Raw genomic sequence first — 14,206 nt, 5'->3', positions numbered from 1 at the left:
CACAGCAGGATCCCATAAATAATAAACATGATGGAGACAGGAGCCCAGTCCGTATCCTGCGTCTCTCTTAACCTCCCACTCAACCGCCCCCCTCCGCACACACCCCACACCCCCACACACATTCGCCACCCCCACTAGCCTCCCCATTCAAATAACGACAAATCACGTTGGTGTTTTTATCATTTTATTGGAAGAGGAAGTATAGAGGGAAATAGCTGGAGAGAGAGGCTCGGTGAGGGGAGGGGGATGTGGTGGGGAAGAGTGAGACAGGCAATTTCTCCCACGCTCCCTCTCTTTCTCTCTCAGGTCTTCTTTCCCTCTGGAGGCATTTTCAAATCGACTGGCCTCAGGACAGGACAGGGCTGTCTCAGGACATTTTCAAATCGACTGTCTCAGGACAGGACAGGGCTGTCTCAGGACATTTTCAAATCGACTGTCTCAGGACAGGACAGGGCTGTCTCAGGACATTTTCAAATCGACTGTCTCAGGACAGGACAGGGCTGTCTCAGGACATTTTCAAATCGACTGTCTCAGGACAGGACAGGGCTGTCTCAGGACATTTTCAAATCGACTGTCTCAGGACAGGACAGGGCTGTCTCAGGACATTTTCAAATCGACTGCCTCAGGACAGGACAGGGCTGTCTCAGGACATTTTCAAATCGACTGTCTCAGGACAGGACAGGGCTGTCTCAGGACATTTTCAAATCGACTGTCTCAGGACAGGACAGGGCTGTCTCAGGACATTTTCAAATCGACTGTCTCAGGACAGGACAGGGCTGTCTCAGGACATTTTCAAATCGACTGTCTCAGGACAGGACAGGGCTGTCTCAGGACATTTTCAAATCGACTGTCTCAGGATTGTGTAAAATCGCACTTTCTAAAAGATAATGTGACTGGGCCGTGACTGTGCACAGCAGAACCCCCACCCCCAGACCCTGTGCCTGATCACCCCCTCACCCCACCCCACATCTCTCCCCCCGTTTCCCCTGGCCCTCCCTTTTCTCTCACCCCCTCTCTTTTTCACTCCTCGCTCCCACCGCCCTCTCTCTCTTTCTCTCTCCCTCTTTTTCACTCTCTCCCTCCACCCTCTAACTTTCTCTGTCCCCCTCCCCTTTTCACTTTATCTCCTTCCACCCTCTTGTCATTCTCTCTCCCTCTTTTTCACTCCCTCTCCCTCCACCCTGTCTTTCTCTGTCCTCCCCTCTCTTTTTTATTCTCTCTCCCTCAACCCTGTCTTTCTCTGTCCCCCTCCCCTTGTCACTATATCTTTCTCCCTCCACTCTCTCTCTCTTTCTCTCTCCTCCTCTTTTTCACTCCCTCTCTCCCACCGCCCTCTCTCTGTCTTTCTCCCTCCCCCTCTTTTTCACTCTCTCTCCCTCCACCCTCTGTCTTTCTCTGTCCCCCTCCCCTTTTCACTATATCTCTTTACCTCCACTCTCTCTCTCTTTCTCTCCCTGCCCTCTCTTTTTCACTCTCTTTCTCCCTCCACTCTCTCGACAAATCACATTGGGGTTCTCTGTAACATTTAGTCCAAGATGAAATGTAGAAAGAAATGGCTGGAAAGTAGGAGAGAGAGAGATAGAAAGCTGGGGTGACTGAGGCAGGGACATTTATCCCCAAACCCCCCTCAGAAATCCTTCCTATCCCACCGCCCTGTCTAAAACACAAACACCACCATTGAGGACAAACCTGTACCCAGGCTGCGGCCTATTCATTTCAGACCCATTCCCGACTGCTGCACACTCAGTGAGCCAGTTTAATATTAAATTGTGCGTGGTCACTAAGTTGACATTTCAGGAAAGGCTGCAGGCCACTGATGCACAGCAGGATCCCACAACCAGCAATGTGATCCTGACAGGGTGGGACAGGCAGGTGAGCGGGGGGATGGGGGAGAGACATATTCCTTCCCTTGCCTGCTATATTCTTTCCTCCATCTCTTCCCCCCCCCCCGCCCCCAAAATACCCCCACCCCTGAATACCACGGGTATTGGGAGTCTGGAGCCACATCCACTGTCCCCAGAAAGTTACACTTCCCTCTTTAAACTGGGAAACCAGCTGCCTGGTCCGTCCGGAGACTTTTTACAATCACCCTCCCAGCATTTATTTCCATTTATTTCCCAAATCAGGGTATCCCCAGAAAGATGTGATGAGGCTCCCCATTGCAGTTTGTGGGAAGGTTTCATTGATTGAAGGTTTAAAGAGACACTAAAAAGCTGGAGAGAGATGGACAGATAGCGGCAGAATGCTGGAGAGACAGAGAGAGAGGCAAGAATGGAAAGAAGGCAGAAAGGGAGAGAAAGCCTCTCTTTTTCACTACCTCCCTCTCCCTCCAACCTCTCTCTCTCACATCTCCCTCCTACCCCCCCCCCCCCCCCCCCCCCTCCCACGACCCCACTCTCTCTCTCTCTCTCTCATCCCAGTAGTTGGGAAGGAGAGAGAGAGAGAGGATCACACACAGGAATCCAACAATCACTACCACAGCAAACAGAATTCAAATGGCCCCCTGCCAATTTCATTTCACCCTCACATTTAAGTCTCGGCCTAAAACACAGGCTTTATTCTAGAATTACACCCCCTTCAAGTTTAAGGGACTATAATTCCAGATTACTTTACAGTCGATGGATTCAGTATTAAAGTGACCCCACTGTTGGTTCATTTCAGGAATTCTGCAGGCAACTTGTGCACGGGGAGATCCCAAAAATGGTGACACTTTCCAAATTGAGTTCCGAGTTTCTGATGGTGGATTTCTCTCTCAGCAGCGATGAGATCATGGCTGAATATCCCGTCAGTGCACGCAGAAAGGGTTCATTAACTCTCTCGTTCCCAAGCACTCAAGTTTAAGACTTTAAAATTCGAGACCTTCGAACCCACTTTGCAGTCCGTGAGCTATTTCATTAAAAAAAAAGTAGGTACTCTATATTTATTTATTTATTTATTTTTATAAATTTAGAGTACCTAATTCATTTTTTCCAATTAAGGGACAATTTCACGTGGCCAATCCACCTACCCTGCAAATCTTTGGGTTGTGGGGGCGAAACCCACTCAAACACAGGAAGAGAGCTATTTTATTTTCAGAGTTGTGGTCACTGTTGCTGCGCGGGCAAAGGCCACAGGCCTGTGAGTGAACAGCAAGATCCCACAGCAGCAGCAATCTGGACCTAACCAGATGGGACACTGTCCTTCTCCCCCCCCCCCCCCCCTCCTCACTCCTGCTGGGAGCCCCATTCCCCACTGCACCTAACACCACCCCCCCACCCCACCCCCGCCGTGTCATGTGTGGATTGGAACATCCCTGGAGAAGTCCCTTCAGTTTCTGAAAGAGTTAAACTGCCTCTTAAAACGAAGAAAAACCTTTTTAAAACAAAATCCATTGGCACACAGAAAGATCCCAGAAGGTGCAGTCGGCAGTGTTGAGTGTCGTTGACATTTGCTACCAGGTTGCAGAGAGTGGCTGAGACAGTGAAATCCCCCCCCCCCCCCCCCCCCCCCCCCCCCCCCCCACCACACATACCCGGGATGCTCAGAATTAACATAACCCCTGTTATTTTGGAACAAAATTAGACAGCTTTATATTCCAGATTTGTATTTTACTCTTTGCCACCCACCAAAGGGTTAATGTGTTTGTGTCGAAGTGCAAGGCCAGGGCGGCAATAAAGAGGACAACTCACGTGAGTGCGGCCTGTGGAGTAGGCCTCAGTCCATCCACTTGTCCTCTGGAGAATAGCCTTTGTCCAAAGATTCCTGGTCGCATTGCAGTCTTCAAAGTTCAAATTCCTGGGGAAAAGAGGGAGAAAATTAACTAAAACGCAGGAAAAATGTTTACACTTGTAGCACAGCAAGAGGCCAAGATTCCCCCTCTCAGTCACACAAAACTCTCAGCAACATCCACCTACACTAATCTCAGTTATAAACCACAGAATAAAAAAGATTGAGAGACAGTTCCCACTTCCCTTGTCTTTCTCTTTCTCTCTCTCTCGCTATCTCATTCGGTCCCACTATCCCTCTCATTCATATTTCTGTCTCCCTCGTTATCCCTCATCAGCCTCCCAGCATTTAGTTCTATTTGTTTCTCTAATCAGGGTATCCCCAGAAAGATGTGATGAGACTCCCCATTGCAGTTTGTGGGGTGGTTTTCTTAGATTAAAGGTTTAAAGAGACACTAAAAAGCTGGAGAGAAATGGACAGATAGTGGCAGAAAGCTGGGGAGACAGAGAGAGAGAGAGAGAGGGGCAAGAATGGAAGAAAGACAGAAAGGGAGAGAAAGCCTCTCCTTTTTCACGACCTCCCTCTCCCTCCACCATCTGTCTTTCTCCTCTCCCTCTCTCTAATCTCTATTACCCCCCAGCCCCACACTCTTTTCTGTACTTCTCTCTCTCTCTCTTTCTATCATCCTAATAGTTGGGAAGGAGAAAGAGAGAGAGAGAGACAGGGTCACACACAGGAATCCAACATTCACAACCACAGCAAACTGAATTCAAATGACCTCCTGCGAATTTAATTTCACTCTCATACTTGTGCCTCGGCCTAAAATACAGGCTTCATTCCAGAATTAGACCCGCTTCAAGTCAAGGGACTTTAATTCCGGGCAATCGAGATTACTTTACAGTCAATGGGTTCATTTAAAAGTGACCCCCACTATCGTTAATTTTGTGAATTATGCCGGCAACCTGGGCACAGGGAGAGCCCAACAAATGATGACCACTTTCAAAATTGAGTTCAGAGTTTCTGATCTGAGATTTCTCTCTCTCTCTCTACCAGATTACAGAGAGTGGCTGAAACAGTGAAATGCCCCCCCCCCTCCCCACACACACACCGCACCCCATACCCCCACCCCTGGGACGCTCAGAATTAATATAACCCCTGTTATTTTGGAACAAAATTAGACAGCTTCATATTCCAGATTTGTATTTTACTCTTTGCCGCCCACCTAAGGTTTAATGTGTTTGTGTCTAAGTGCAAGGCCGGGGCTGCAATAAAGAGACAACTCACGTGAGTGCGGCCTGTGGAGTAGGCCTCAGTCCATCCATCCATGCTCGGGAGAAATACCCTTACCCAAAGATTCCTGCTCACATTGCAGTCTTTCAAAATTCAAATTCCTGGGAAAAAGAGGGAGAAAATCAACTAAACCACAGGAAAAGATTGAAACTATTTAATACAGCGAGAGCCCAGGGTCCCCTTTTCAGTTTTACAACCCCTCAGCAACATCCAAATACAAATAAGTCACAGCTTTCAACCAGAGGTTAAAAAAGATTGAGAGACAATTAATACTCAAAATCTTTTTATTGTCACAATTAGGCTGACATTAATACTGCAATGAAGTTACTGTGAAAATCCCCTTCTCTTGTGTTTCTCGCTGTCTCTCTATCCCTCTTATACATATTTCTGTCTCCCTCCCTCACTCACTCTTTTTGATCCCTCCAATATTAAAATTAAACCTCAGTCAGGGTAATAACCCGGGTGAAGCCTGCAGAACAGGCCTCAGCCAGCGCTCCCTCGGGAAGAATTCACCCTCCCTCGTCCTCCTCACTGGATTCCCGACTTCCTTCCAGTTCTCCAAATAAAAACGCCTCTGGAGAAAAAAAGGAGATAACATTGATTATAAAGGCAATAACAGGGACATTTTAATAAAATATTCAAAACAGCACAACAGGAGTTCAACATCTCCAATCTCGAGTCAATCAGTAACATGTCAACAGCCAAAATGCACAGCTCAAAACAGGCAGATTGACACACCCAGCGACACACACACACACACACACTGAAGCAGAGGGGTAATGTTTTGAGTGTAGTGAGTTTTTGGTTTGTGAACTGAAGTCCCTCAGACACAGATATATCCTCAGTGAGCTGTGAGCAGACTCCACCCCTAGTCTCTGCCATGTGTGGAATGTCTGTCTCAGAACACAGCTCTCTATTGACATGTAAATGCCGTACAAGAGATACTGATCTCCTTGCTGCTCAGCCCCACACACACAGAATGTGACTTCAGCTAACCCTTGGCCTTCCCCACACCAGTGTTGTTCACTGAGCAGGACAGAAAAAATTGGATTAAATGTAATTATTAGACAGGGACGTTCTTATTTTCTCTACCCAAGTGGATAACCTCACATTTATCCACGTTGTACTGCATCTGCCATATCTCTCACTCACTCCCCTCCAATAGGATTGAATCGTAATTTAAAATAGTATTGGGAAATGATTAGAAACAGTTTGGACTGAGATCTCCTCAGTGACCTGTGTGCAGACCCCACCCCCGACTTTCTGTGAGGAATGCCCCCCTCGGTGTGGTTCCTGTGTCTGCTAAGGAAGACACTTGTCCTGTCTATGGTTATGTTAATTCAGCAGTTAGCAACAGATTCTGTCCTGTCATTATTTCTGTCTTTGGTTTAACATTTGTTTACCTCTGAATTTCTGACATGTTTGGAATGACTATTCGTCTGTCGCCTTAGGAAGGCTCTCCATAGAATGAGTAAAAAGCAGCAAGAAATCACAGAATGTGAGTTAAACACAACTTCATTTCTGCCTCCATTTGGAGAGAAGATTCCTGGCCACAAAAACAAAGCTCATTGCAAAGTTTCACTTCATATTTTACATGTTGTTCACAGACAGATTTCTTCAATGAGCTGCTCTATAAATCTGGATTCAATTTGACTTTTTCTCACTGAGAGATGAAAAGTTTATTCCTGAATCAGTACACGGTCATCGGCAACAACATAATTTTATTAGACAGTGAGGATCAATGGGATTTTTCACTGAAATCCTCTGATGTCAATTCCTGAGATTAGAATTTATAATGAAACAATTTGGATTCAATGAAAACGGTCAGTTTAATAACCCCAATGTCCTGACTGCCTCACGTCCTGGCACCCTCACACCCTCACACCCTCATGTCCCCTAACTCTCAATCCCTGACCCACTCACGCCTCCGAAACTTCAGATCCTGACCCGCTGTGTACCTCTTTCTGTGTGTGTGTCCCTTACTCTGTCTGTGTGCCCACCTCTCACTGTCCCTCTCTGTATCCCTCTCTCCCTCTGTGTCCCTCTCTCTCGCTGTCTGTGTCCTTCTATCTCACTCTATCCCTCTCTTTCACTGCGTACCTCTTTCTATCTGTCTCACTCTCTCTGTGTCCCTCTCCCTCTATGTGTCCCCGTCTCTCTGTCTCTCTCGCTGTGTTCCTCGCTCTCTCGCTGTGTCCTTCTCTCTCTCGCTGTGTACCCGTCCCTCTCGATGTGTCCCCCTCTCTCTCTCGCTGCGTCCCTCACTCTCTCTCGCTGCTTCCCTCTCTCTCTCGCTGTGTCCCCCTCTCTCTCGCTGTGTTCCTCGCTCTCTCGCTGTGTCCCTCTCTCTCTCGCTGTGTACCCGTCCCTCTCACTGTGTCCCCCTCTCTCTCTCTCGCTGTGTTCCTCGCTCACTCGCTGTGTCCCTCTCTCTCTCGCTGTGTTCCCCGCTCTCTCGCTGTGTCCCTCTCTCTCTTTCGCTGTGTCATAGATTATCATAGAATTTACAGTGCAGAAGGTGGCCATTCGGCCCATCGAGTCTGCACCAGCTCTTGGAAAGAGCACGCCACCCAAGGTCAACACCGCCACCCTATCCCCATAACCCAGTAACCCCACAACGCTAAGGGCAATTCTGGACACTAAGGGCAATTTATCATGGCCAATCCACCTAACCTGCACATCTTTGGACTGTGGGAGGAAACCAGAGCACCCGGAGGAAACCCACGCAGACACGGGGAGGATGTGCAGACTCCGCACAGAGAGTGACCCAAGCCGGAATCGAACCTGGGACCCTGGAGCTGTGAAACAATTGTGCTATCCACAAGGCTACCGTGCTGTCCCACTCTCTCTCGCTGTGTCCCTCCCTCACTCGGTGTGCTCCTCTCTCTCTCGCTGTGCCCCTCTCTCTCTCGCTGCGGTCCTCTCTCACTCGCTGTGTCCCTCTCTCTCTCGCTGTGTCCCTCACTCTCTCGCCGTGTACCCGTCCCTCTCGCTGTGACCCCCTCTCTCTCGTTGTGTCCCTCTCTCTCTCGCTGTGTCCCTTGCTCTCTGTGTCCCTTGCTCTCTGTGTCCCTTGCTCTCTCCCTGTCCCCCTCTCTCTCGTTGTGTCCCTCTCTCTCTCTCGCTGTGTCCCTTGCTCTCTGTGTCCCTCACTCTCTGTGTCCCTCGCTCTCTCTGCGTCCCTCGCTCTCTCTGTGCCCCTCGCTCTGTCTGTGTCCCTCGGTCTGTGTCCCTCACTCTCTCTGTGTCCCTCACTCTCTGTGTCCCTCGCTCTCTCTGTGACCCTCGCTCTCTCTGTTTCCCTCGCTCTCTGTGTTCCTCACTCTCTGTGTTCCTCGCGCTCTCTGTGTGTCCCTCGCTCTCTATGTCCCTTGCTCTCTCTGTGTCCCTGGCTCTGTCTGTGTCCCTTGCTCTCTCTGTGTGTCCCTCGCTTTCTGTGTCCCTCGCTCTCTGTGTCCCTCGATCTCTCTGTGTCCCTCGCTCTCTGTGTTCCACACTCTCTGTGTCCCTCACTCTCTCTGTGTGTCCCTCGCTCTCTGTGTCCCTCGCTCTCTCTGTTTCCCTCGCTCTCTGTGTTCCTCACTCTCTGTGTCCCTCACTCTCTCTGTGTCCCTTGCTCTGTCTGTGTCCCTCGCTCTCTCTGTGTGTCCCTCGCTCTCTGTGTCCCTCACTCTCTGTGCCCCTCACTCTCTCTGTGTCCCTCACTCTCTGTGTCCCTCGCGCTCTCTGCGTCCCTCGCTCTCTCTGGGTCCCTCGCTCCCTCTGGGTCCCTCACTCTCTCTGTGTCCCTCACTCTCTGTGTCCCTTGCTCTCTGTGTCCCTCGCTCTCTGTGTCATTCGCTCTCTCTGTGTTCCTCGCTCTCCTTGTGTCCCTCAGTCTCTCTGTGTCTCTCACTCTCTCTGTGTCCCACACTCTCTCTGTGTGTCCCTCGCTCTCTGTGTCCCTCGCACTCTCTGTGTCCATGGCTCTGTCTGTGTGTCCCTCACTCTCTGTGTCCAACACTCTCTCTCTGTGTGTCCCTCACTCTCTCTGTGTGTCCCTCACTCTCTGTGTCCCTCGCTATCTCTGTGTGTCCCTCGCTCTCTGTGTCCCTCGCTCTCTGTGTCCTCGCTCTCTCTGTGTCACTCGCGCTCTCTGTGGCCCTCACTCTTTCTGTGTCCCTCCCTTTCTGTGTGTCCCTCGCTCTCTCTGTGTCCCTCGCTCTGTCTGTGTCCCTCGCTCTGTGTCCCTCACTCTCTCTGTGTCCCTCGCTCTCTCTGTGTCCCTCGCTCTCTCTGTGTCCCTCGCTCTCTGTGTTCCACACTCTCTGTGTCCCTCAGTCTCTCTGTGTGTCCCTCACTCTCTGTGTCCCTCGCTCTCTCTGTTTCCCTCGCTCTCTGTGTACCTCACTCTCTGTGTCCCTCACTCTCTCTGTGTTTCCCTCGCTCTCTGTGTCCCTCGCTCTCTGTGTCCCTCGTTCTCTCTGTGCGTCCCTCGCTCTCTATGTCCCTCGCTCTCTCCGTGTCCCTTGCTCTGTCTGTGCCCCTCGCTCTCTCTGTGTGTCCGTCGCTCTCTGTGTCCCTCGCTATCTCTCTGTGTCCCTCGCTCACTCTGTGTGTCCCTCGCTCTCTGTGTCCCTCGCTCTCTGTGTCCCTCGCTATCTCTCTGTGTCCCTCGCTCTCTCTGTGTCCCTCACTCACTGTGTTCCACACTCTCTGTGTCCCTCGCTCTCTGTGTCCCTCGCTCTCTGTGCCCCTCGCGCTCTCTGTGCCCCTCGCGCTCTCTGTGTCCCTCGTGCTCTCTGTGCCCTTCGCGCTCTCTGTGTCACTCGCTCTCTGTGTCCCACACTCTCTCAGTGTGTCCCTCACTCTCTGTATCCTTCACTCTCTAAGTGTCCCTCGCTCTCTGTGCCCCTCGCGCTCTCTGTGTCCCTCGCGCTCTCTGTGCCCCTCGCGCTCTCTGTGTCCCTCGCTCCCTCTGGGTCCCTCACACTCTCTGTGTCCCTCACTCTCTGTGTCCCTTGCTCTCTGTGTCCCTCGCTCTCTGTGTCATTCGTTCTCTCTGTGTTCCTCGCTCTCCTTGTGTCCCTCAGTCTCTCTGTGTCTCTCACTCTCTCTGTGTCCCACACTCTCTCTGTGTGTCCCTCGCTCTCTGTGTCCCTCGCTCTCTGTGTCCCTCGCTCTCTCTGTGTCCATGGCTCTGTCTGTGTGTCCCACACTCTCTGTGTCCAACACTCTCTCTCTGTGTCACTCACTCTCTCTGTGTCCCACACTCTCTCTGTGTGTCCCTCACTCTCTGTGTCCCTCGCTATCTCTGTGTGTCCCTCGCTCTCTGTGTCCCTCGCTCTCTGTGTCCCTCGCTCTCTGTGTCCTCGCTCTCTCTGTGTCACTCGCGCTCTCTGTGTCCCTCACTCTCTCTGTGTCCCTCCCTATCTGTGTCCCTCGCTCTCTCTGTGTCCCTCGCTCTGTCTGTGTCCCTCGCTCTGTCTGTGTCCCTCGCTCTGTGTCCCTCACTCTCTCTGTGTCCCTCACTCTCTCTGTGTCCCTCGCTCTCTCTGTGTCCCTCGCTCTCTCTGTGTCCCTCGCTCTCTGTGTTCCACACTCTCTGTGTCCCTCGCTCTCTGTGTTCCACACTCTCTGTGTCCCTCAGTCTCTCTGTGTGTCCCTCGCTCTCTGTGTCCCTCGCTCTCTCTGTTTCCCTCGCTTTCTGTGTACCTCACTCTCTGTGTCCCTCGCTCTCTGTGTTCCACACTCTCTGTGTCCCTCGCTCTCTGTGTTCCACACTCTCTGTGTCCCTCACTCTCTCTGTGTTTCCCTCGCTCTCTGTGTCCCTTGCTCTCTGTGTCCCTCGTTCTCTCTGTGCGTCCCTCGCTCTCTATGTCCCTCGCTCTCTCTGTGTCCCTTGCTCTGTCTGTGCCCCTCGCTCTCTCTGTGTGTCCCTCGCTCTCTGTGTCCCTCGCTCTCTGTGTCCCTCGCTATCTCTCTGTGTCCCTCGCTCTCTCTGTGTCCCTCACTCACTGTGTTCCACACTCTCTGTGTCCCTCGCTCTCTGTGTCCCTCGCTCCCTGTGCCCCTCGCGCTCTCTGTGCCCCTCGCGCTCTCTGTGTCACTCGCTCTCTCTGTGTCCCTCGCTCACTGTGCCTCTCGCGCTCTCTGTGTCACTCGCTCTCTGTGTCCCACACTCTCTCAGTGTGTCCCTCACTCTCTGTATCCTTCACTCTCTAAGTGTCCCTCGCTCTCTGTGTCCCTTGCTCTCTGTCACCCTCGCTCTCTCTGTGTCCCCCACTCTCTCTCTGTCCCTCGCGGTCTCTGTGTCCCTCCCGGTGTCTGTGTCGCTCGCGCTCTCTGTGTCCCTCGCGCTCTCTGTGTCACTCGTGCTCTCTGTGTCCTTCGCTCTCTGTGTCCCTCGCTCTCTGTGTCCCTCGCTCTCTCTCTGCCCCTCGCTCTCTCTGTGTCCCTCGTTCGCTGTGTGTCCCTCGCTCTCTCTGTGTCCCTGGCTCTCTGTGTCCCTCGCTCTCTCTCTGCCCCTCGCTCTCTCTGTGTCCCTCGCTCTCTGTGTGTCCCTCGCTCTCTCTGTGTCCCTCGCTCTCTGTGTGTCCCTCGCTCTCTGTGTGTCCCTCGCTCTCTGTGCCCCTCACTCTCTGTGTCCCTCGCTCTCTGTGTCCCTCGCTCTCTGTGTCCCACACTCTCTGTGTCCCACACTCTCTGTGTCCCTTGCCCTTTGTGTCTCTCGCTCTCTGTGTCCCTCACTCTTTGTGTCCCTCATGCTCTGTGCTACTCGCTCTCTGTGTCCCTCGCTCTCTGTGTCCCACACTCTCTGTGTCCCTCGCTCTCTGTGTCCCACACTCTCTGTGTCCCTCGCTCTCTGTGTCCCTCGTGCTCTGTGTCCCTCGCTCTTTGTGTCCCTCGCTCTCTCTGTGTCCCTCGCGCTCTCTGTGTAGCTCGGTCTGTGACCCTCGCTCTGTCTGTGTCCCTCCCTTTCTGTGTGTCCCTCGCTCCCTCTGTGTCCCTGGCTCTCTGTGTCCCTCGCTCTCTCTCTGCTCTCTGTGTCCCTCGCTCTCTGTGTCCCACACTCTCTGTGTCCCACACTCTCTGTGTCCCTTGCCCTTTGTGTCCCTCGCTCTCTGTGTCCCTCACTCTTTGTGTCCCTCATGCTCTGTGCTACTTGCTCTCTGTGTCCCTCGCTCTCTGTGTCCCTCACTCTCTGTGTCCCTCACTCTCTGTGTCCCTCACTCTCTGTGTCCCTCACTCTCTCTGTGTCCCTTGCTCTGTCTGTGTCCCTCGCTCTCTCTGTGTGTCCCTCGCTCTCTGTGTCCCTCGCTCTCTGTCTGTGTCCCTCGCTCTCTCTCTGTGTCCCTCGCGCTCTCTGTGTCACTCGCTCTCTGTGTCCCTCGCTCTCTCTCTGTGTCCCTCGCTCTCTCTCTGTGCCCCTCGCTCTCTGTGTCCCTCGCGCTCTCTGTGCCCCTCGCGCTCTCTGTGTCACTCGCTCTCTGTGTCCCACACTCTCTCAGTGTGTCCCTCACTCTCTGTATCCTTCACTCTCTAAGTGTCCCTCGCTCTCTGTGTCCCTTGCTCTCTGTGACCCTCGCTCTCTGTGTCCCTCACTCTCTCTGTGCCCCTCACTCTCTGTGTCTCTCGCTCTCTCTGTGTGTCCCTCGCTCTCTGTGTCCCTCACTCTCTGTGCCCCTCACTCTCTCTGTGTCCCTCACTCTCTGTGTCCCTCGCGCTCTCTGCGTCCCTCGCTCTCTGTGTCCCTCACTCTCTCTGTGCCCCTCACTCTCTGTGTCTCTCGCTCTCTCTGTGTGTCCCTCGCTCTCTGTGTCCCTCGCTCTCTCTGGGTCCCTCGCTCCCTCTGGGTCCCTCACTCTCTCTGTGTCCCTCACTCTCTGTGTCCCTTGCTCTCTGTGTCCCTCGCTCTCTGTGTCATTCGCTCTCTCTGTTTTCCTCGCTCTCCTTGTGTCCCTCAGTCTCTCTGTGTCTCTCACTCTCTCTGTGTCCCACACTCTCTCTGTGTGTCCCTCGCTCTCTGTGTCCCTCGCTCTCTCTGTGTGTCCCTCGCTCTCTGTGTCCCTCGCTCTCTCTGTGTCCATGGCTCTGTCTGTGTGTCCCTCACTCTCTGTGTCCCTCGCTATCTCTGTGTGTCCCTCGCTCTCTGTGTCCCTCGCTCTCTGTGTCCTCGCTCTCTCAGTGTCACTCGCGCTCTCTGTGTCCCTCGCTCTGTCTGTGTCCCTCGCTCTGTCTGTGTCCCTCGCTCTGTGTCCCTCACTCTCTCTGTGTCCCTCACTCTCTCTGTGTCCCTCGCTCTCTCTGTGTCCCTCGCTCTCTCTGTGTCCCTCGCTCTCTGTGTTCCACACTCTCTGTGTCCCTCGCTCTCTCTGTTTCCCTCGCACTCTGTGTACCTCACTCTCTGTGTCCCTCGCTCTCTGTGTCCCTCGCTCTCTGTGTCCCTCGTTCTCTCTGTGCGTCCCTCGCTCTCTATGTCCCTCGCTCTCTCTGTGTGTCCCTCGCTCTCTATGTCCCTCGCTCTCTCTGTGTCCCTTGCTCTGTCTGTGCCGCTCGCTCTCTCTGTGTGTCCCTCGCTCTCTGTGTCCCTCGCTCTCTGTGTCCCTCGCTCTCTCTCTGTGTCCCTCGCTCTCTGTGTCCCTCGCGCTCTCTGTGCCCCTCGCGCTCTCTGTGTCACTCGCTCTCTGTGTCCCACACTCTCTCAGTGTGTCCCTCACTCTCTGTATCCTTCACTCTCTAAGTGTCCCTCGCTCTCTGTGTCCCTTGCTCTCTGTGACCCTCGCTCTCTCTGTGTCCCCCACTCTCTCTCTGTCCCTCGCGGTCTCTGTGTCCCTCCCGGTGTCTGTGTCGCTCGCGCTCCCTGTGTCCCTCGCGCTCTCTGTGTCACTCGTGCTCTCTGTGTCCTTCGCTCTCTGTGTCCCTCGCTCTCTGTGTCCCTCGCTCTCTCTGTGTCCCTCGCTCTCTGTGTCCCTCGCTCTCTCTCTGCCCCTCGCTCTCTCTGTGTCCCTCGCTCGCTGTGTGTCCCTCGCTCTCTCTGTGTCCCTGGCTCTCTGTGTCCCTCGCTCTCTCTCTGCCCCTCGCTCTCTCTGTGTCCCTCGCTCTCTGTGTGTCCCTCGCTCTCTCTGTGTCCCTCGCTCTCTGTGTGTCCCTCGCTCTCTCTGTGTCCCTCGCTCTCTGTGCCCCTCACTCTCTGTGTCCCTCGCTCTCTGTGTCCCTCGCTCTCTCTGTC

At 53.1% G+C, this 14,206-nt stretch overlaps 1 long non-coding RNA gene across 2 annotated transcripts; it reads right to left on the bottom strand.

The window, feature by feature from the left end:
- Positions 1 to 3,669: 3,669 nt before the first annotated feature.
- Positions 3,670 to 5,726, bottom strand: LOC140405768 (uncharacterized). 2 transcript variants are annotated; one of them, XR_011938745.1, is made up of 3 exons: positions 5,404 to 5,726; positions 4,990 to 5,096; positions 3,670 to 3,774 (listed from the first exon to the last, which is right to left on the bottom strand). It is a non-coding gene; the product is annotated as an uncharacterized lncRNA (long non-coding RNA). The 2 variants fall into 2 exon arrangements; XR_011938744.1 differs by having other exon boundaries at positions 5,436 to 5,726.
- Between the last annotated feature and the right edge of the window lie 8,480 nt (positions 5,727 to 14,206).

This window comes from Scyliorhinus torazame, unplaced genomic scaffold (assembly GCF_047496885.1).
Source record: "Scyliorhinus torazame isolate Kashiwa2021f unplaced genomic scaffold, sScyTor2.1 scaffold_208, whole genome shotgun sequence".
NCBI classification, from domain to species: domain Eukaryota; kingdom Metazoa; phylum Chordata; class Chondrichthyes; order Carcharhiniformes; family Scyliorhinidae; genus Scyliorhinus; species Scyliorhinus torazame.
This window is presented reverse-complemented; position numbering and strand designations above follow the sequence as displayed.